This window comes from Anas platyrhynchos, chromosome 3 (genome assembly GCF_047663525.1).
Source record: "Anas platyrhynchos isolate ZD024472 breed Pekin duck chromosome 3, IASCAAS_PekinDuck_T2T, whole genome shotgun sequence".
NCBI lineage: Eukaryota > Metazoa > Chordata > Aves > Anseriformes > Anatidae > Anas > Anas platyrhynchos.
The window spans coordinates 89,647,188-89,668,666 of NC_092589.1; the positions used below are offsets into that span (position 1 = coordinate 89,647,188).

The following is a 21,479-nucleotide window of genomic DNA, read 5'->3' on the forward strand; positions in this document are numbered from 1 at the left end:
TATCAAAGAAAGGATGATTGACAGCTCAAAATGCGTAGGGATGGAATAGTGCAAATATCTCTGCCCTTGGCAAGAACACTACAAACTGAGCTAACCGAAAGATCTAGGATGGAAATAGAAAAGTGGAACTTGAGGCAACTACTGTGCTCAGAGATTAAATGAAAATCCGGGAAGTGAATGAAGAGGTGAGGAGACTGAAGGATTTAGAGCGTAGGAAAAACATCCGAAGCATAGGAATTCCCTAATACTGGTAAATGCGTACTTGGCTCTAAAACTTGCTTGTGAATCCTTAAAAAAGGGATATAATGAAAACAAAATCTATTTTAGCATGGCTACAGTAACCGTAAGTGTTAATAATAAGAACAGTTTTTGCTGTTCTTATTCAACAAAATTCAGAGCAAAATTCAACATTTACTCTGTGAATTTTTGTAGCAGTCTTGTAGGGTCAGTTCTTCTTTCCCCTGTTGGTGTAAGTCTCTCAAGCGTTGTGCCAAACCTCAGCTCTGGTTTTTATGAATCTACTTGGCCACATAAAAATGACAAAATTTCAGATTGGCAATCTCTCCTCTCAAAAGCATCTTTATCTTGAACTTTTTTTTTGGTAGAGGGGAAAAAAAATGCATCCATCATACTCCATCTGCTCTGTCATGCAAATACTGCCTTGTCACTACTGAAAGGCCAGCCTGTCTCAAAGCCTCACAGATTGAATGCCATTTGCTGCAGTTCATTCAATAGCAGAGCTAGCTGCCTGTGGGTGTAGAGAAATTGAGTTAGAGGCTAGCTGAGCATGCTTTAGGTACTGTAGAGGGCAGCGCCTTTGCTCAAAAGAGAACATTTCATTTAAAGATAAATCTGTAAACGTTTAAGAAATGAAGTTGCACCAAATAGTAACTGTACGTTTCTCTCTACCCAAATTTTGCTGCTGATGTGACATCTTAAGTAATTTTTAAGTGCAGCTTTGCAGTTTTGCTGTTACCCAAGCTGAAAATCCTTTTTATCTTCTTTTAAGAGTTCGGGTTTTAAAAGACGTTAGATCTTCTGGGGAAAAGGGCCAGCTCTTCTGTTTTTCTGGCATAGTGTGAAGGCTGGCTGTTGAGTCATGTACTCTTGGTGCTGGTAATGTTCTTGATATTTCCTGAAGAAAAAGTGGCTGGAACAGCATTTGTCACCTGAGCATATCAGAGTGGGAATGGGCTCAGTGTAAAACTGAGGCATTTTTGTTTGTTTTTTTTTTTTTCAGTTTTGATTGGGGGGGATGTCTTGTAGAAGAACAAGTGTTTACTTGTAGAGAATTTGAGGGAGAGAGGTTAACAGAGAAACTATGAGCCTCAAGGGTCTTTGTTACAATTAGAGCCAAGACTCGTGAATTAAAAATTCCAGTTTAGAGAGTACACATAAATTACCTCTTGTTTTAACCTGACAAAGACTGGCAGTTGTACGGAACAAAATGGGAATTGTGCAAAAGTTTTCTGATGAAACTCAAAAGCAAGGTGAAACTTGCTTGTAGGTTTTGTATTTAATTAAGCACTTAGTCAGGTTTGCAACAGACCTTGCCTTCCCTACGAAGTCCGTGATCAGACTGCTCAGAGAGGAGCTACAGAGCTCATCTGAATTGGGGAGGTTCCAGAGCTTAGTTTAGGTACGAAAATAGAGGTGTTCTTTGGGTATTATATGTCGAGTAGTTTGGGGGCTTTCTGTGAAGCAGTTTACTTCAAATTCAGTTCTGGGGGGGATGCTGCTGCTGCTCTGCTTCCAGGTAGGTTCTTCGCCTTCCCATCAGAATTTTACAAGGTAAACCCTACAGAAAGCTGTCCGCCTTTGTGACTTTTATTTTTTTCCTTATTAACATCCAGATTGTACAACATCTATGTTAAGAAAACATAACTGCTCCAAGAAAGCTTTGTTGTGTGTTTATTTCTGCAGCTTCTGTAACTTTATTCAACTTACAAAACCATACAAAAGAAATCGAAGAGAGAGAGGTAGACTTAAAAGTTTCAGTTGAAACCTCAGTTTTGTTAAAGCCACTGAGTCACGATAGAGATTTTTCACTGAATTCTCTTTCTAGCCATCAATCTGAAAAGTCAATTTTCTGTTATTTTTGTAACATAATTTCCTTTAATTCTTTGATTTTTTTGGATTTTTTTTACAGTAGTCTGCCCTTTTATGTGTACTGAGTTGACTGCATTTGGTAGGAAAAATGAAGATGGTTTTGTTATATCATGCAATAAGCCCGTATTAAAACTACAAAGCCAATTTCTTATATTATTCACGTATCTAAGAAATTAATTAGACATTAAGTTATCCTAATGTAAAAATCCATAGGTCGGTGTATATTTGTTGTAAAAAATATGCTAGTAAGCAAAACAAAATCACAAACAATCGAAGATCTCACCAACATCCAAAAACATTTTGCTTGGTTCTGTGTCAAGCAAAAATGACCTTGTTTAGATTTTTTTTGTCACTTGGCAGTTTTCTTTGGTTTCTATGAGTTCTGCTGCTCTCTTAATAAATATTTTTTCTTTAGAGTGAGACATTAGTAGCAGCGAGAAAGAAGGCTCAGTCCATAACTAGCAAAGCTGCAGATTCTTGCTAAGACTAAATAATGTTGCAGGTCACATTTGGGATGGGGGAGTGGTTTCATTTTTTCGTTGTTTTTAATCTTTGCACTAATGGTCTAGAACAAGTCCTGCCCTTTGTGCACGTAGGCTTTGAAACTTTTCTAATTGGTGTCTTTAACAGCAAAGTGTGTAATTGCATTTGGAAGTTAGGCAGCAAAAAATGGTTTTGTGCCACGTCTGTCTTGCTGAGACCAATTCATACCAGCAAGGAAATGCTAATTTGGATACTTATTTGCATGCAGAAATGAGGTAAACCCTGCTATCAGAAATTTCTGAGTAGATCCGTCTCAACCAGAGACACTCGTGAACACTTGAACTCTTGTCAAACATTGCAGAACAGGGGAGGAGTTTTTGCTGTAGCACAAGGACAACCGTGCTAATCCTCCTTTCACAGAAAAGTTTTATTTAGCGTAGCAACCTTGTTGCTAAATGTTCACCAATGCTTAGCAGCAGCATCTGAAGAAACTAAAGGTATTTGGGAACAGCCTGAACGTGGAAGTGGGGGGCAGAGACGCGTGCCATGGCTGGGGTGTGGGGGAGCAGGGGATTGAACCTTAATCGGAGGTGCTTGAATCTGAAGCTGCTTCTTGGTGTCCTGCACCCAGAGAAACTGATCTGTCCTTACAGCCTTGTATTTCAGCTTTTGCCTCCTTGATAACAATCAAATAAGCCTATCTGCTAAGCCCCAAGGGCTGTTTCTCAATATTGAAGTGCGATTTTTCTATTTTGTTCGACTTTCCATTCAGGGCTGATGTCCACGCTGGATCTGTGCACCCTAACAGTTGGGGCTTTGCAATAAATACCCACGCCAGCCTGGTGCGGAAGCTTGAACCATCAATTTTCTAGGTTGTACTGACATCTGGTGGCAGTTTGTATGGTTAAATTGTGTTTCAAACCTTTTTCACTTGGAGATCAGGCAATTACCCATTTACAGTCTGCTTTCTTCTGTATTTCACTGAACTTAGAAAAAATATGGCTCTGTTTGGTGGCTGCTCTTTTCCCACTACCTTGCTTCCGACACTTGAAGGGGGAAAAATAGGTTAAAACTGCTGAAAATAGTTGTTTTTAGCTAGTTTAAAAATGTATTCAGACCTTTAATTTCAGGCTTGTTTTTAATTTTGTGTGTCTTGTAGCAGTTGCATGGAGGAGCCCTGCCACCCCCTTCCTCAAAGTGCTGTAAAGGACTATTTCATGAGGGAAATTAATGGGAGAGTTTTCTTTCTTTGAAGCCTTGGGCACTTGCAGTTGCTAAAGGAGATCTCTGAGGTGCATCTCCATTTTCTGTCTTCCCTTTAGAGATCCTGGGGTTTCTTTTTACCTATCCAGATACATACATACACGCTTCCAAAATGTAATGCAGAATGCTCTGAATGGGGAGAAAACAATAATTCATTGCTGTGATCTGTAAGCAATTGAATAATATTACCAGGAACAGAAGTCGCTGGACACGCTTCCAGGAGGAGGCAGGTGGAAAAAAAAATAAATAAATAAATAAAAATAAATAAAAATCTTGACGATTTGGAGGGGAATCTTCCATGTAGAAGGAAGAAAAGGAGGTGAGCAGTTTGCAGTCTTCATAGCCATGTCAGGCTTTTCTTCTGGCTGTGAAAGGATGGAGACATAGGAAAGGGGGATCCACTGGACTTCAGCTAAGCATGAAGGATGCCTACAGTGTGTATTATAGATGTGTGCATTATAGTTGAATTTTGAGTGGTTTTGGACAGTTTCAAGCTCTCATTTGTAAATAGAGGTGTAAGGGGGCTTACCATGTAAATAGTGCCTCGTTAGTTTAGCTAATGCCATAATACCTGCAATGTTCAGTGACTTTTCCCCATTTTAGTGGTAATGAATGTGTGGAAAGTAGCAGACATCATTCATTTATCAGGCTGTATGGGTATTATACCTGTACTGTTGGGTGTTATAACCAAGTGATTGTAACAAATACTCTGTGAAGTGAGCAGTGAGTAATCTGGGTGTGCTGGCACCCAACTTCCTGCCTTCACAAGCAATTAAATATCGAACTTGCTAGACAGGGAATTGAATAGGGATGTGGTTTTTTTCAGTACTTCCGTCTCATGCTTCATTGTGAAATAAAGTGAGCGAACACTGGCAGTCCCCTCATGATGTGACCTGTACTGTGCAACTCCGGATCTCTTCCAGGTGACAGCGGGGCACTGCTTCACTTGGGTTTTGAGGTGGTTTTCTTTGTCATTGTCCCTACACTACATTCTGTCAGCAGCCACTTCCTTCATAACTCGATGTATTACTTTTTACAGCCCTATCCTGTGAGTGTAGGGCAGCCAAGGGAAGGAGAGCAGCTTCTGGGGTCAGCCAAACAGAGTTTCACTAGCTCCTCGCCTCTTTGAGACCTGGGGTGGAAGGCTTCACTGCAGCAGCTTGTTCTTACCTCTGTAATATCTTTGCTGAGACCACGGTCACCCACGTGGCTGGCTGTACCAGCGGTGCCTGCCCTTAGCTGCTGAATTCCAGCATAGCCCCGTGCAGGACTTGGCCGGCAAATCACCATTTTTTTCCCTTCTCAGACAGCTGTGGAAGGACCTGCTTTGCAATGACAGCTGGTTTTCTTTGCTGCTGGCTGTTCAAACATCAATGAGGAACTGTGCCTAACGTGTGGTCAGCACCTACCCCTTTGGCAAACGAGCATGATGTACTGTAGTCCCTGCCCTTCCCTGTGTATCTCACCTTACAACCATTCTTCAGACTTCTTAAGTGTTGATTAAAATAAAATAGTCGCCTGAAGTGGCTCGGAAGTCAAAGGCAGGTGATAGGGAAGCTGTAGAAATACTGGACCTGTGTTTAATGTGATCATCTAATTGCTGTCTTGTTCTCCTGTCACTCATTTTGAATGCAATCCCTTCAGAGTAGGAATGTGTGGAGTATAAATGCGGAGTTTATCAGAAGATTTCCTCAGGTTGCTTGGAGTTGTTATGAATATCTGGTGGGCAGCATTTCTGAAACATATATGCAAAACTGACTTGAAAGTCCTGAATTGCTTGTATCATTCATTTAGAAGCTGAAAAGAACACACAGCGAGTTTCAAAAGGGATTGTGGCGTTCCGTAACAATATCAGACAATATATTGCGTGGCATTTATTCTGATATTTCTTGTTCTGAATTTCAGGGCTGCTTTTTCTTCACCTGTTTGAGTATTTGCTTGTCACTGCACCATTTGCCTTGATAAGTTTTCTTTCTTTGTGCGCAGACAGTATGTTCCCTGCTATTGCACTGCCTCTCATCAATTTTCTGCGATATAAATCTAATAGCTACAATAGTTCATAGGCATATTTTGAAAGCAGATTTCTTTATTCCTGTAGAAAAAAAAGGCAAAGCAGATTTTTATTTCCCTACTGCTTTCTCCTTAGCAAAAAAAATAAAAAATGTTTTTGATCTCTATATTTTACATGGTTGTGTTTTTTTGGTCTTACGGAGATAGTGCTGAGAGAGAGATGTAAGTAGTTTTTAAGTTTCCATTTAATTTCTATATATTTATTTTCAAAGTTATGTCTGATTTTAAGACCCAAAGTTTGAATTGTACAGGGAAAATAAAATGATAGCAAATAAAAGTTCGAACCAACAGTCATAAAAGATGCAAATCCAGATGATGATATGATTCATCACTTGAGTAATATATAAAGAAGAATTTCATCATAGCCCTTAGAGGATCAAAATCGGCTCTGTTAACAATAGAAGTATCAGATGCCTGGTTGCCAAAGGATGAGAGCACCGTGGTAATTTCAGTCAGAAACCACAGCGGTATTGTATTTTCTGCTCTCTCTTGTCAAGGGTTGGAGTCCCTTCTGTAAATCATACTTCATCTGGAAAGCCTTGAATGAGAAGTATAAGGCCTGGCCCTAGACAGCATTTCTTGAGTGGAGTTTTTAGGGGAAGCTGCATCTTCTGAGCGTAGCACTAGTGTAAGAAACGTAGCTGCTGAGCAGAGGACTCGTTTCTTCCTCAGGGACAGCTCGAGAAGGAAGCCTTGTCATTCTTGCAATCTCTTGGTCAGAAATGTTCAGCCTTTGCTGCTGCAGTTCCTATTGCTTTGTAGCAGACTGGAAGTTGAAGGTGATCTGTACCTTCTCATTTATTATTTCAGCTTTTCAAGTTCCTGTGCATCTCCTGTGCCTTCCTGTGAATTCAAAAGTGGGGCATGCAATTACATCGTCCCCCTCTTTCTCTCTCCTGCTGCTGTAGCTTTTTGTCTTGAGCAAAGCCAACGGGGGTTTTGTGACTGCGGGAACAGGGCCCTTAGATATGTGACCTGATTTCCAGAAGCACTGGAATGAGATGCAGCTAATGGTAGAGGAGAAACTTGTACATGAACAGTAACTTCAGTCCAACTAAAACATACGTTGAGCCCAGAGGTAAGCTGTTTCTTCAGAAAGCTTTTTAGGATACTGTGCTTGGTGAGAACAGCACAGTTTGGGGCGACCCCTTCTATGGATTAAGTGCTCAGATAAAGCTCCTCTGCCTATTCAGTAGCAAACAAACTTTTCTGAACTTAGGTTGTTCTGGTTCTGTGAGGTGATTCAGGTCCCCAGTTACTTGCACACATGGTTTTGCACATGCTTTATGTTTTTTTAAAGTAAAGACTATTAATAATCTTCTTGCAAAGTGTTTCTTGTGTTGTACTAAAACCTGTTTAAGTGAATTTTTACCCTCTTCTGAGGATTTTGGCTTTTATTCTACATGAGCAGAACTTTTGCTATGTATGATTAGATCATCTTGGGTTTTATTTTTTTTTATTATTATTTTTTCCTTTTCTCTTTCCCCTGGAGATGATATATCTAAAGGAACTGAATACTTTATCTGTTTCTGAGAGGAATGTATCATTTCAAACATATCTAGACTGCTGTTACAGTCATCTGTTATTGTATAATTGGAGACTGAAGCTTATCAAGCCATAATCTTTAAATGCATCCTTTTCCTCATGGTACTCAAAGACACCCCAAACCCATCATTCCTCTGATAATTAAAAATGAGCTAGATATTGTGTGTATTCCTCTAAGCCAGCACTGTAGGGTACTGCTCTTAAATTGTGTTAAAAGCTTCCAGTCCTTTAGATAAATTACATGATAGCTTTTACTTGTGGAATCCACAAGTCTTTTCTACCTGAGTCTCTTTTTTTTTTTTTTTTCCAGTTAGTATATTCATGTGCACTCATTAAAATGATGAATTCTCTCTTTGCTGCAGGCACAACTTGAAGAGATTCGGGAGCACTCTGGAGTGAACTGGCAGGAAGCCTTGTAATACAGCTGTGGCAATGAGAGTGGCTGTCCTCAGGAGATGCTGCAGCTCAGCTTTATCATGATCTTCTTTCTTACGCCTCCCAACGAATGCACAAAGGACTTAATTTTGTTCAGGATTCGTGTGGTGTAAAATAGTCACGGGTATGAGGTTTTCTCCTCCTTTCACTTGATGCCTGCATGTTTCCTGCAGTCAGCGATGAAGTCTGTACTAAGTCTGCTGACATTTGGTCTGCTCTCAAGAGTTCTGAGTGACAGGTACTGTAAACATCCTACACTCTCAGCTGTGGAAACTTAGAAGGCTGGGAGAAGGCTGTTTACTCTCCCTGCCTCGGAAATCATCCGGAGGGCAAAGATGGAATATTGTGAACTCCACGTTCGTTGTATTTCTGACAGCCTGAATTTCTTCTGTTACGTTAAGGTGTCAGCAAACAAGTGGCAGCATTATATCATGCCGTCAGGGTCTTGCATTCTGACTGAGGTTTGAACCCATCATAAGAAGGGCCTTACAAATATGCCTTATCTGCCCTTCTGGTGTGAGGGAAACTTAAATGGTAGAAATAATACGTTACAATACCTTCATCCTTAAAAATAAGATAAAACAGTGTAGTGGTACATACAGGTTACAGTGGAGATGCTTCCAGGTTCGTGTACCAGTAGTCTGTTAAATTGAAATCCTCCTTAATGTTTGTGTCTTGCGTTCTAAGATTTAGTTCCTGTTTTCCTACACAAAAGAACTAGAAATGCCTGAAGGCAAAGAAGTTCTAGGGGACTTCAAGTTTCAGTTTCTTTTCAAAGAAATTGAGGTGTCAACAATGATCAGCTCCATCTCTAAATTAACTGAATTGAAGATACAAGGGTATTTACCTTACATTTTCTACTTGCTTTTGTCTGCTACTTGCCATCCAGCCTGTATTATGCTTTGTGTAATCTTTCTTCCTCGTCTTCCTTGTGTTTCTATTTCCCATTAGCTAAGTAGGGCTTCTCACTTTAAATGCAGAATAAGCTTAAACATTTTTTATCCTTTTAAATCTAATACCCTACTGGCACAGTCTAAATCCTCATGAAATGTAATTTTACAGCTATTCTTAAGCAGCGACTTTGGCAGAAAGAATATTATTCCCCTACTTTTTTATTTCTTTATTGGAAGGGACATCTTTTGTGCTTTCTAAGAAATTTCTCATAATGCAGTTAAGTTCAAAGATCACCTTCTAGCTCCTTTTGTGATAGCATTCTTATGTCTAAAGATCCCGCTGCTTCAGCTTTTTAGCAAAGGTGTTTAAATAAAAATCTCTGGTATAAGAGATGTTCTAGAGAGTTTAAATATCAGGGTTCAGAAAGTGATGGAGGTAGAAAGAGAACAGCAAAATGGTAGAAGATCATGTAAGGATTTTCTGCAAAATGGATGAAAAAGAAGTGAAACCATTAGGCAGATCTCAAAAAAAGCACACGATTAAAAAAAGGTACGTGATTTGAAGCAATAATTTTTTGGAAAAATGAATTGGAGAGGAAAACAGAGTTATGGGGTCTTAATTCTGTAGCCAAGGAGTATGTTCATGAGTTGAGGTCTGGCCGTGCAGTAACTAGTACCATTTTTTCAGGTTTGTGGGGTTTTAACTCATGATTTGTATAGTGATGTTACAAGTCAAGTTAGTCTTACAAAATGACTGTTTTAAGGAGAAATGAGCTGTTCAGGCTAGTCAAACGATAGAGGGTAGCATTTCCTAACACACATGGTTCCCTTGGCAGAGAGAGATCTCCAAGGGTGATGGAGCACACAGCTACATCCTCCACTGTATGACAGCACTGCTGGTAGGCTGTGCTGCTGAGGAAAGACCTCCCCTTGAAAGGAAGTATCATCCTGAAGTTTTGTGTGTTTTTATTATTGTTTTATTTAGATTTGCTTTAGGTTTGGAACCATTATTTTCTGTCAGACAGGAAAAACTTCTCTATATTTAGCATTACCTATTTGTTGGCTAATGGTGAAATTCCATCTTTGATTTTATCAGTGTAAGCTGGGAGTGTTGGAGCTGTTCTCATGCATTCTTCCCTGGCCACTCTTTCCTGTCCTTTAACTTGTGCTGATACTGATGTTTGTTTAAACAGCCAGCTAGCTCAGTGGCTTGACCCAGATGAAAATTAAACAAGCAAGCCAGCTTTTATCTGAATCAGCTGAGTAATAGCTTACTCCACCACTGTGATGCTGTTGCCTAAAATGGTAATTCCTTCAAATATGGCCACTTTTCTGAAGGGCAAAAATGGAGTTTACTATAAACAGACCATAAAATCCTAATACAAGAAGGTGAAATCACAGGTATTTGTATATTTTTGCATTTTATTTGGTATTCTATTAATGCTGTTTGAAAACAATTGCAGGTGTGGTGCTAAGATAAATTCAGATAAAATTGTTTTAATTAACATTCTTGATTTCTTGAAATCCATTCGTGCTTCTGTTTCTTTGAAAGCTTTGTTTGTGAAGTCTAGTAAGCAAATTGTGTTGGACATGGGGAGCTACCAGTAATTTTGCTGCCTCCACACCTTTAATTGTAATGGTATCCTCTGATGTATTTGCACAAGGCTGAGCATTGTATAAATTAGGTTATTCCTAGATCATACGTGGTTTTTTTGTGTGTGTTTGTTGTTGTTTTGTTTTTCCCAGGTATCACTTGCCAAGCCCAAAGCAAGCAAAATGTCCTTTTCTCTTGTTAATCTCAGACTTGAAAGAGTTGAAGCTTCTCTGCAGTCGATCAATTAAACATCGAGCTTTCCCATTGTGAAGAAACATACAGGGCTTTTTCAAAACCCTGTTGCCTGTAATGAGTTTTGGATTGGGTCCACAGAGATGTAATTTGGAGAGCTACCACGGCAAGTCATCTGTGGGAAATCTTTGTTTGTAGGCATGGGCTTTTTTTCCTTAACATGTGCCAAGATGCAAAACTGACTTTCTCCATGTTATTCTTGGCACTGCTCAGGAGAGTATCATTCTTACGTGTTAAGCTCAACGTGTTTGATCAATTGATTGATTCTGAATGAGGAGGAAGAGGATAGTTATTACTTATATTTTCTTATTGTTCAGTGTAGGAGCTAGTGAAAATTACAATATCCAAACTTAACACAGGTGAAACTTGAAAAAAAGTTATGTTTTAAAGTGCTGCTAGTGAGGGAAAGGAGAGGTGAAGGGGAAAGAGAGGTGACTTCTTATCCAGAGAGAGGAAAATAATAACCCTGTTCCTTTTCAGTACAAACACTTCCTTGATAATACAGTGAAAGAGGGCAACAATTGTCCTTGATGCTTATACAAAAGTTGAGGATTGCTTTTATGCAGAAAATTTCGCTGTCAGTGATTCTAATTCAGTGCATGAGAATTTAAAAGTAGTATCACAAGCTATTGTACTTTGAAGACCTCTGTTCTAAATTCAAAGGGTTTGCTTTGAATGGAAGAGGGGAAGAAAAAGACATTCTGCGGACATCTGTTACAGCTGCCCCTCAAATGAGCAGGTTCTAGATCTGAAATTTCTCTGCTATAATTGAGATAAAAAAAAAAACATGTAAAAGCAACTGGCCTTGTGCAAAATGTAAACAGGTGTGGAACATCTGATATTAATGTGCATTTATATGCAAAAAGCAGATGAATGTATAATAGCATTAATTAAAACATATTAAAGCTTAAAATAGATTAACTTAGTTAACATCTGAACAAATGCTTTTGCTTCAGTTCTTGCTTCCTTCCAACTTAGATTTTTCTTTTTATAAACCTCCTTGTACACCGAGTCTCTTAAAATAGCACTTTTAATAAACAGAATGCAGAAGCTGAAGCTTCTTTTATTCTTGTGTGAAACTTTGCTTCTTGTCAGCTCTGGGCCCTATCCAAGACCTACTTAGCTACAGTTAGGCTTTTATTTCCTTATTTTGCTTTGTTAGCCTGAATTAAATGGAAATAGGCTTTTGTAGCAATCGCTTCATACAATGGGCGAAGTTAAACTAACCAGTGCAGTCCGTGGCCACAGAGTATCTCAGAAGAGTTGAGGGCTGGCTTATTTTAGAGAGTGTAACGTGATGGCTAAATTACATCTCCTTTCACTCCAAAAGGGAGAGTTGAGTGAGGCTGTGTTGCGTAAGCCGTACACTTGCAACACTCACTCCACTCCACGGGAGGAAATAGTTTTGTTCCTGCTGCAGTTAACAGGAAATTTTTGCTGCTGCCTCCATCCTGTTATTAAGGTGTTGAAATAATACTGCAGAAAGAGGGACTAATCCTGGCTTTGGACAGTCTCTGCACTTCATTTTCTCTTTTGCGAAAGAAGATGATGCTTTCTCACCAGGGAGGATACACGAAGCAAAGAAACAGAAAAAACAGTATTTCTTTTTGCAATGAAGATTGTTTCCCAAAATCATAAAATCACAGTCTGGTTTGCCTCATTATGTTGCAGCCTTTCACAGTGATTCAGAGATCATACTGCTTGTTTATACTACTGGGGAAGAACAAAGGATGTCCTTACTGCAAGACCTAGTGCAGCATGATCATAAAAGCTGCTAAAAGCTCCCTCTTGTGCTTCTGGTGCGATGCCATCCTCCCACCAGCTCCAAGCAGGCCTGCAGCACCTCTTCTGGTGGTGGTTTTGAGCATGGACATACATGCAGAGGGCAGTTTGTGCGTTCACACCCAGGTAGCTGGGGTACAGAGGTACATTGCAGCACACAAGTCAGCTCCAGGCCAAGTCAGCTTGCTTCCGTCAGCAGGAGTACCTTCCACTTCACCAGATGTAAAGCTGAAAACAAGTCAACATTTTACCTACGATTTCAGATCCTTATTTATGCATCTTATCCCTCCCTGGTGGTCTAGTGGTTAGGATTCGGCGCTTTCACCGCCGCAGCCCGGGTTCGATTCCCGGCCAGGGAAGAGTTTTTTGCTGGGCAGAGGCCAACAGGATGATGTTCAACATGGCTAAGTGCTGCCAGGTCCTGCACTTTGGTCACAACAACCCCATGTAACGCTACAGGCTTGGGGGACAGAGGCTGGAAAGCTGTGCAGAGGAAAAGGATTTGGAGGTGTTGGTCATTGCTTGCCTGGACATTAGCTGGCAGTGTGCCCAGGTGGCCAAGAAGGCCAACGGCATCCTGGCTTGTGTCAGGAAAAGTGTGGCCAGCAGGACTAAGGAAATGATTGTCCCCCTATACTTGGCTCTGGTGAGGCCACACTGGGCCCCTCACTACAAGAAGGACATTGAGGCCCTGGAGCGTGTCCAGAGCAGGGCTATGAAGCTGGTGAAGGGCCTGGAGCACAGGTCCTGTGAGGAGCAGCTGAGGGAACTGGGGGTGTTTAGTCTGGAGAAGAGGAGGCTCAGGGGAGACCTTATTGCTCTCTGCAGCTACCTGAAAGGAAGGGGTGGGGAGCTGGGGGCCGGCCTAGTGATAGGATTAGAGGGAATGACCTCAAGTTGCACCGGGGAGGTTCAGGTTAGAAATGAGGAGACATTTCTGCTCAGGAAGAGCAGTCAGGCATTGGGACGGGTTGCCCAGGGAAGTGGTGGAGTCACCGTCCCTGGGGGTGTTCAAGGAGAGGTTGGACATGGTGCTTAGGGACATGGTTTAGTGGGTGACCTTGGTGGTAGGGGGATGGTTGGACCAGATGATCTTGGAGGTCTTTTCCAACCTTAATGATGCTGCTGCTGTGAAATGAGCACCATCACCAGCTGACTTCTGGGCTTTGCATCATTTGAAGGCTGCCATTCTTGAGTTATTTCTGCACATCCTAAAGCACCCACTGGCTCAGGTGTTTGAAAAAATGCTGCTAAGATAACTCAGTGCTGGTGGGACAGGGCTAGGTTGATGTTGACAAATGAAATAATTTCAGGATCTGTGAAATTCTTGTTCTCCTTGGCTAGAAACAGATGACTCAGTATGACTATGAACTCTGTAAGTAGTTTAGCTTTATAGAACCATTAAGGTTGGAAAGGACCTCCAAGGTCAGCTGGTCCAACCATCCCCCTACCACCAATGTCACCCACTAACCCATGTCCCTAAGCACCACGTCCAACCTTTCCTGGAACACCCCCAGGGACGGTGACTCCACCACCTCCATGGGCAACCCATCCCAGTGCCTGACTGCTCTTTCTGAGAAGAGATGTCTCCTCATTTCCAACCTGCATCTTGCCTACCTTGCAAACAGATTTGGTGAGGATACTGAGATGCCATAATCTAATGCTTCGTTCACAGAGTGCAACTGATGAAACACAGTGGTAGATTCTTCATGTCTTTTTTTTCTTTGTAGCAGTGACCATACTCACTGCATTGACATTAATGGAGCCGCTAATTAAGATCTTGCAGCTTCAATATGTGCAATTGATGAAATGCTACAGTGTCCTTTATGTGCAGATTGCACGGAAGCGCAGATCAAATCTAAATTGAAATAGATAATGTTTTATTGCCTTGGGGTAAATTGTGCGTAGCATGCAGCCCTTGAAATTAGACGTGACAAAGCTGGTTGTCTCTGGTGCCACTCAGAGCGGGTGTGAGTCAGAGGGTACAGGTTTGTGAGGAGTGACCAGACGGATCTGCTCCTTGCTGAGTAGTCGTGTTCGTGTCTGGAGGTCTGTCGGGCTGGTTCCACAGGGCCTGGCCCTTCTGACGACCATCATAGTGCCTCTGGCTCCAGAAAAGGCCTGTCCTGGGGGTGTTCAGCGCCTGCTTTGCACTTGGAACATCAGCCTTCTCTTGCTGAAGTTTGCAAGCCCTCTGAAAGTTTCAACAAGTGACCCAACTGAGGGAGACTAAACTAATACTAAACCTAGGGAGAGGAACTCTGTTGCTAACGCAGATCTCTGTTCTGTTTCTCCTAGTGGCAAACCTTATTCCACCAATGTGCACTGACCTATACCTTACCCGATGTTTATTTTTCCTGCAGAGATGTACATATGTCAGCCTGAACACTCCTCAGTGGGGCTTTGCTGCTCTCTAGCTCAGAGAATTGCTTAGAGCTGTGGGAGCTCGGTGCACGCTGTGCGTGTCTCAGGATAGGGAGGGAGCACGACCAAAACTCGGAGGACAAAAGAAAGCGAATGGAAAATATCTGGTAAGATTTTTCTATGAACTGCTGAGCTCTTCCAAGTGGGGGAGGAAAAGGATTAAAAGTGAGGAGTTTTAAAGACAAATTGAAGTTGATGTTTGAACTGTCAGTCCAGGAAACTCCAGCGACAAACTGAATGGAAAGTTCCCCAGTGAAGTCCACAAAGAATCTTCAAAGACAAATCTGAATGGAGAACAGCAAGGATTTACATCTTTGTGTACAGGAACCGAGTAATTACTGGCAGCCGGAACAGAAACTCCAGATTCTTGGCAGTAAAAAGGAAATGGTCTGGCTCGGGGACTTGGACTGAGTGGTTTTTAAGTCTTTGAGGAGCAAATCTAATGTTTTGGATACATACAATAGAACAAATCTGTGGAAATCCTGAGGTGGGAAATGAAATGTATTGGTTAGGGCTTGAAAATATGTATACCAATATTTGGTTTCTTTGAGTACGTTTTCAGGCTGGAATGATATCTGAAAATATCTCAAATGCATTACTTACAGCAAGCAAGCTAGTGGCCTGCAGAGGAATGTACAAGTTCCCACTTCACATCGTGGACTTGTCAACTGATTTTAAAGCAAGGTTTATTTTGATTATTTTAACAAAAATGCAATTTCTGTTTTTCATTTCAATCTAAAATGAGAGGAACTGTGCTGTAATCATCACCTGTAATACTGTGTGAGCAGGTTGAAAAATATATTTGGATTTCAGGTGTATGAAAGTTTACAGTGGTTCCTTGATTGCCATGGGTGAGATTTTCTTGTTGTTTTATTTTATTTTTAGTTTTTAATTATTATTTGTTTTTTTGTTTGTTTGTTTTTCTTCTTTGGACTTCTCAGCAGCATTTTTATGGTTGATCATGACATCTTTTTGATCTATTTGATGTCGCTGGCCTTGTCTCAGACAGCATGAGGCTGGTTTTATTCCTCTCCATCCCTCTCTAATCTCTATTTGTGTCTAGCAAAGGGGAGGCCTCTCTTACGGGGAAAAAAAGGAGGCAGTAAGGATCTCACTTTGGTCTGTTTGAGTCAAGAGTCCCATAGCATGCAAAGATTTCTCATGAGGCCTTCACAGGCTTCTTAGTATCGCTGTTTTAACATGTTTTCTAGTTCTGCAGGGATGTGAGACTGAGTCATGGGTTGTGTGCTCTGAGATTTATAAAGAGCTAAAATCCTGATAGAGCTGGTGTAATGGGCTGGACCTGTGTGTCCTTGAAGCATTCCCCTCCCGCTCTTTTCCCCACCTGAACTTTTAAAAGACAATTGAAGTGTCTGGTTCCATTTCACTTCAGGTTAATGTGAAAGAACAATGAATGTGTATGAACATCACCAGCAGGGCTGGTTCACCACGTGCCTTAGCTATCTAGCCTGGTATTTAAGGGCTGTATTTGGACCGAGATACCAAAAGATACATGCAGGAGAAGGAAGCTTCATTTTTCTTCAAGCAGGAACCACTGGCTTTTTGGTTAGCTGGCTTCTAGGACTTAGTTGTACATGACCTGGCTCTGGAAAATGTGTGCAAATGTAACAGGAGTTTCCAAAAATAATTAGATGTTTTTTTTCAATTGTATTTTAAAATCACAACCTGTTTTAATAATAACATGCAGGGTTTAGGCATAGACAAGTACTTGGCAGTTTGAAAATAAAACCCTTTTGTGGAAATACTCTCTACTTGAATGGGCTTCTGATAACTGTGCTTGCATCCAGACTGTGACTTGTGCATGGACAATGAGGGGCAAATCTGCAGCACGAATGGTGGAACTCAGCCAGGATATGGGAGGCTGAAATGAATGTTTCTGATCCACCTGGTTCCAAAATGAAAGCAGTTGTTGAAATCTTGACATCTTCAACGAAACCAGAAGGATCCCAACCTGTGTGTGCTGTCCACCCCCTCTAACTTCCCATATTCTGACCAACTTCACTCCACTGCTTGTTTATGGAAATTACTGTGGTTTTATAATCTGAAGACCTTTACATACACCCCACTTGAGCGTCTGTTTTTCTAATTATATCTGCCTCACATTTCTTAAGCATAGAAGCATCCGGTTATGCTCGGGATATGCTTTTCTTGTGGGAAATGTGGTGGTGAAAAAAGAGAATTAAGAGTAGATCGTGTAGAAATTAAAGTAGAGGAGAACTTTTCAGAGAGCCAAAAGGACAAATGTAATGCCTGCTGATGCTGTCGGTCCTATGGAGATCAACATTCAACAGACAGGGCTATCCTGCTCTGTGGCTGTGTAATGCTTTTTGTCTGCAGCTCTGGCTCCAGGGAGCTTCTCTGACCCCAACAGCAGGAAATCAGTGCCAACCCTCAGATGATCTGTCTTCCACATCTTGGATTTTATTGTCAAGGGACTAAACAACTCGAAGAAATAAGGTGGTGAAGAAGGTGGTTGTCCAGTAAGGGGCAGAAGTTGACATGGTTGCCAGCAACTAGAAATGAGCTCATGGAAAGACTCAGCAGAAGCAATTTGAGGATGGCTTGATTCGAGAGAAGTCTTGGGAGAAGAAGAGAAGCCCAAACCTGGGTAAGGACAGAGCGTACTGGTTAATGTGGTGTCCCAGCAGCTGATTTCATAGGAGAGGAGACAGCGTGAAATCCTGCACAAGAGGACTCAGAAGGCAAAAGGTGGACAATGTGCATATATATAATCAAAAGGCAGAAAAATATAAGAGCTTTTTAGAAGAAAGGACTAGCTAGACCTATCACTTGACACAGGCTTGAATCCAGCCGGTGCAGAGAAAACTTGCAATTGCCTGGAAAGGACCATCTATAACTAAAGTCCTTTTGTGTGGATTCCCCCATGATGAAGCACTAATCCTCCCACACTGGGCCAGTGACAACCTGCTGTTGATCGCTTCTAAGAGTGCCAGGTCATCTGCCAAGAACGTAGTTGTATCTTGTTGTTCTGAACCCTACACCATCAAAGGCAGATGCTGGGGACAGCAAAGACTAACAGCCTGATTAGCCTGGGAGTTAATGCATCAAAACCTTCTCTCCTCGGGGATCCTGAACAACGAGCAAATAAGCAGCCAGGGGTCCAGGTATGTGTTGCCCAAACCACCTGCATCAAATCAAGCTATTCTCAGAATTCTTGTCTTCTAACAAAAAACAATTTGGAAGGCTTTTTTTTTGCACATAATACTTATTTGGAGAAATGTTTCTGGGACAACTCTGCAACATTGATAGCATATATCAGACCATGAGGTGTTCCTTGTATTTTCCTCGGTCTTTTGCAGGATCATTTGGAAGGAGGATCTGTGTTGACACCCTGCACCACCCATCCTGCCTGCCCTGTGGCTGCCCAGCTGCACAGCCCTGCTTCCGTGCAGGATGTGTCCTTTGGTTTCAATACATGAAATACCTTTCTGATGCTGCCTTGAGGCAAAACTGAAAATAATGGGAGATAATGATGTAGTGGCAAAGGTTAGGTCTTAATGAGTGAGGGTATAACTACTAGAGAGTGTCCAGAGGAGGGCTACAAAGATGGTGAAGGGTCTGGAGGGCAAGACCTATGAGGAGCAGCTGAGGTCCCTTGGTTTGTTCAGCCCAGAGCAGAGCAGGCTGAGGGGAGGCCTCATGGCGGCCTGCAGCTCCCTCACGAGGGGAGTGGAGGGGCAGGCGCTGAGCTCTGCTCTCTGGGGACAGCGACAGGACCCGAGGGAACGGCATGGAGCTGGGACAGGGGAGGGTCAGGCTGGGGGTTAGGGAAAGGGTCTGCACCCAGAGGGTGGTCGGGCACTGGGACAGGCTCCCCAGGGCAGTGCTGATGGCACCAAGCCTACTGAGTTCAAGAGGCACTTGGACAACGCTCTCAAATACATGGTCTGATTTTTCAGTGGTGCTTTGTGGACCCAGGAGTTGGACTTGATAATCCTTGTGGGTCCCTTCCACCTCAGGATATTCTAGTTTTCTGACTGTCATTTCCTATTTCAGGGCTGTGTTGCTGAAAAAGGAAGTAATTTTTCTGCTTTAATTCAAGGTGAATGCTGTACCCTGCCTAATCTCCCCGTTCATTTATGATAGAGGAGATAGACAGTTAAGGCAGTCTGAAATGTTTTTGCAGCTAGCTAGTCCATGAATTTCAGCAGATTTGGCCTATTTGGGGACTTCTTTTTTTTTTTTTTTTTTTTTTTTTTTTTTTTTTTGAGGCAGAAATGTTTACAATAGCTTGCATAATGGACAGGGCTTGCTTTTGTAAAATCCTCCTAACGTGCCAGCAACTGGTTACCACAGTCTTGCTGCTGATCAGCCTGTAGGTTTCATAAACTTTTTATTTTCCCTGTCAAGTTCCCTGTTTTTGGAGGTGGGGAGAGGTGAGGCCTTCAATCCTGACAGAAGCACAAAGCTGTTTGCATTTTTCTCTGACCCCAAGCTGTACAGTTGACGGAGGCTGGCTGTGTTTGCATCTTTCATTTTGCTAGCCCTTTTCAAGTTATTTTTGTCACCCTATGAGTACCTTCTCTGCCCCACTGTGTTCTGGAGGAAATGTCTGAGAAAAAGCAGCTAAAGACAAGATGATAAATCAGACCATTTCAGATGGCTTTTTAGGAATGGCACAGGACTCCACATCATTCCTTCAATGTAGGAAAGGGAATTTTTTTTTTTTTTTTCTGAAGGTTGTAAGCAATCCTAAACCCTGGAGATTTTGGGGATACTTCATTTCTCATTTTCATTTTGTTAAAACCTAAGATTATTTCTTCTATCCAAATTTATTTATTTTGGCAGTACATTCAGGATGCTGGGGAGCTGTGAATCATTTCGCTTTCATTGGTGCTTACAACAAAAGGTCAAGATGAGGCAAGTCTTGGTAGCTGGCATTACAAGAAAACTCTGGCTGGTCTGGCACTGCAACATTTTACAGATTCATGAAATGTGCACCCTTAGGTTCCTTTAGCTGGTCACACACCTGATCTTCTCCTACAGTGGGCAGTTCATCATTCTTCCAGTCCCCATCTTGTTGGTGAGAACGAGGTCCGTTCATCCCTCTGCCCAGGTTTTCTGTCTGTCTGCAACTGAGCTAAGTGACATGGGTTTGTTGATTTCTGTCTGCAGCAAGGACGATTGCACAGGACAGCTATTATGTTATTCAACATATAATCATCTCTGTGGTATGAACAGGGGAAGAAAAATCTGAGCATATGCCTGATGTCTGCTGACATAAAACTTCTGTTGCAATCGGTAAGAAGACATGGCAGTCTCGGATTTAGCATCCTGGTATTACTGTATTTTACAGTACAGGTATTTATTTATTTATTGTAACTTGTGATTGTGCAACACTGTTACCATGACTTCTTTATTATTTTTTTAATTTGTCTTTAAGGAGCTCTTAGCTCTTGCTCAGGTTAAACAACCAAACTGTTGGTGGGTGCCACACTTGAAGCCTTCACACGTGTGAAGGCCTGCTCCATTGACAAATCGGTGAGCTTGAAACACTTTTGTAAGTAACAGGGTGGATAGAAAGTCAGAAGATCGAACTTGCACTGTGTTAGAGCAACTGTAGGAATAATAAAAGAGCATTCATAACTCAGGAAAATCTTGAATTTCAAATATGCCTACTGTATTGACCCAGGCACGACTTGGCAATAATTGCTGTAGGGTATCCAAATTAAGGAATGAAGTTTCTGTTGTGTTTACTGTCAGCAAAGACTTTGCAAAGCACATCAGTTCCTCCAGGACCCAAATGCACTTTTCCTTTCAAGGAGGAGCTGTGGGCACTCAGAGACATTGCTGAGGCCCTAAATCAGCAAAACACTTTTAAGCATATCCTTAAGCACTGTGTCGATGAACGAGAGACATGAGCTCTTAATTATCAGTGCTGAATAAGGAGCTGAGAGGCTCCTTGAGTATCTTTTGAAGCACTTACACGCTGGCTATGCCCCGAAATGCTGAGCCCAAGAAGCTGATGCTTTACCCTCTAGCTGCACTTGTCTTCTGTGAATGTGCTCACTAACATTCAAGCAAATGGTGCCTGATATCTGAATTCTTGTGGGAATTTTGCCCATCCCGAGTGTGTGCAAGTTTAGAAGAATAGGCGTAATGCTTTAATCAGCTTCTACTGGAGCACTTCTAATGGCTGTCCATCTTATCCAAATATTGCTGAGTGTGGGATTATTTAATCATCTGAAAGAAAAATGGAGAATGAAGCCGGAAAGGGAACTGACTTTCTCTTTTACACGTTCACATCTGTGGCATAACTAGGCGTTGGTGGATACTTCAGCCCTGTCAGCACAGCCGGCACTTTGGAGTCCTCCATGGGAGGCAAAGAAAGAGAGAAAAGAAACACCCCCGTCCCCTCTCCAAAGCAGCAGGCAACAGCAGCTGTTCTCGAGGAGAAGGTTTGTGTCAGCACAACTTGCACAGCTATGCTCAGAAAGATGGTGTCAGCAGCCATAAAAGCCAGCCTGTCAGCATTTCTGTTTTATTCCGTACACAAAATGCATATTACTGAACAATTACACCAAAGGCGGAGAATATTTCTTGATAACACGACTTGGAAGTCGCATCTTCATGTGGGAGCAACTCGC

The 21,479-nt window shown here is 41.8% G+C and overlaps 1 non-coding gene across 1 annotated transcript; it reads left to right on the plus strand.

Moving 5' to 3' along the window:
- Positions 1-12,713: 12,713 nt before the first annotated feature.
- TRNAE-UUC (transfer RNA glutamic acid (anticodon UUC)) lies at positions 12,714-12,785 on the plus strand. Its single transcript has one exon. It is a non-coding gene; the product is annotated as a tRNA-Glu (tRNA).
- The last annotated feature ends 8,694 nt before the right edge of the window (positions 12,786-21,479 follow it).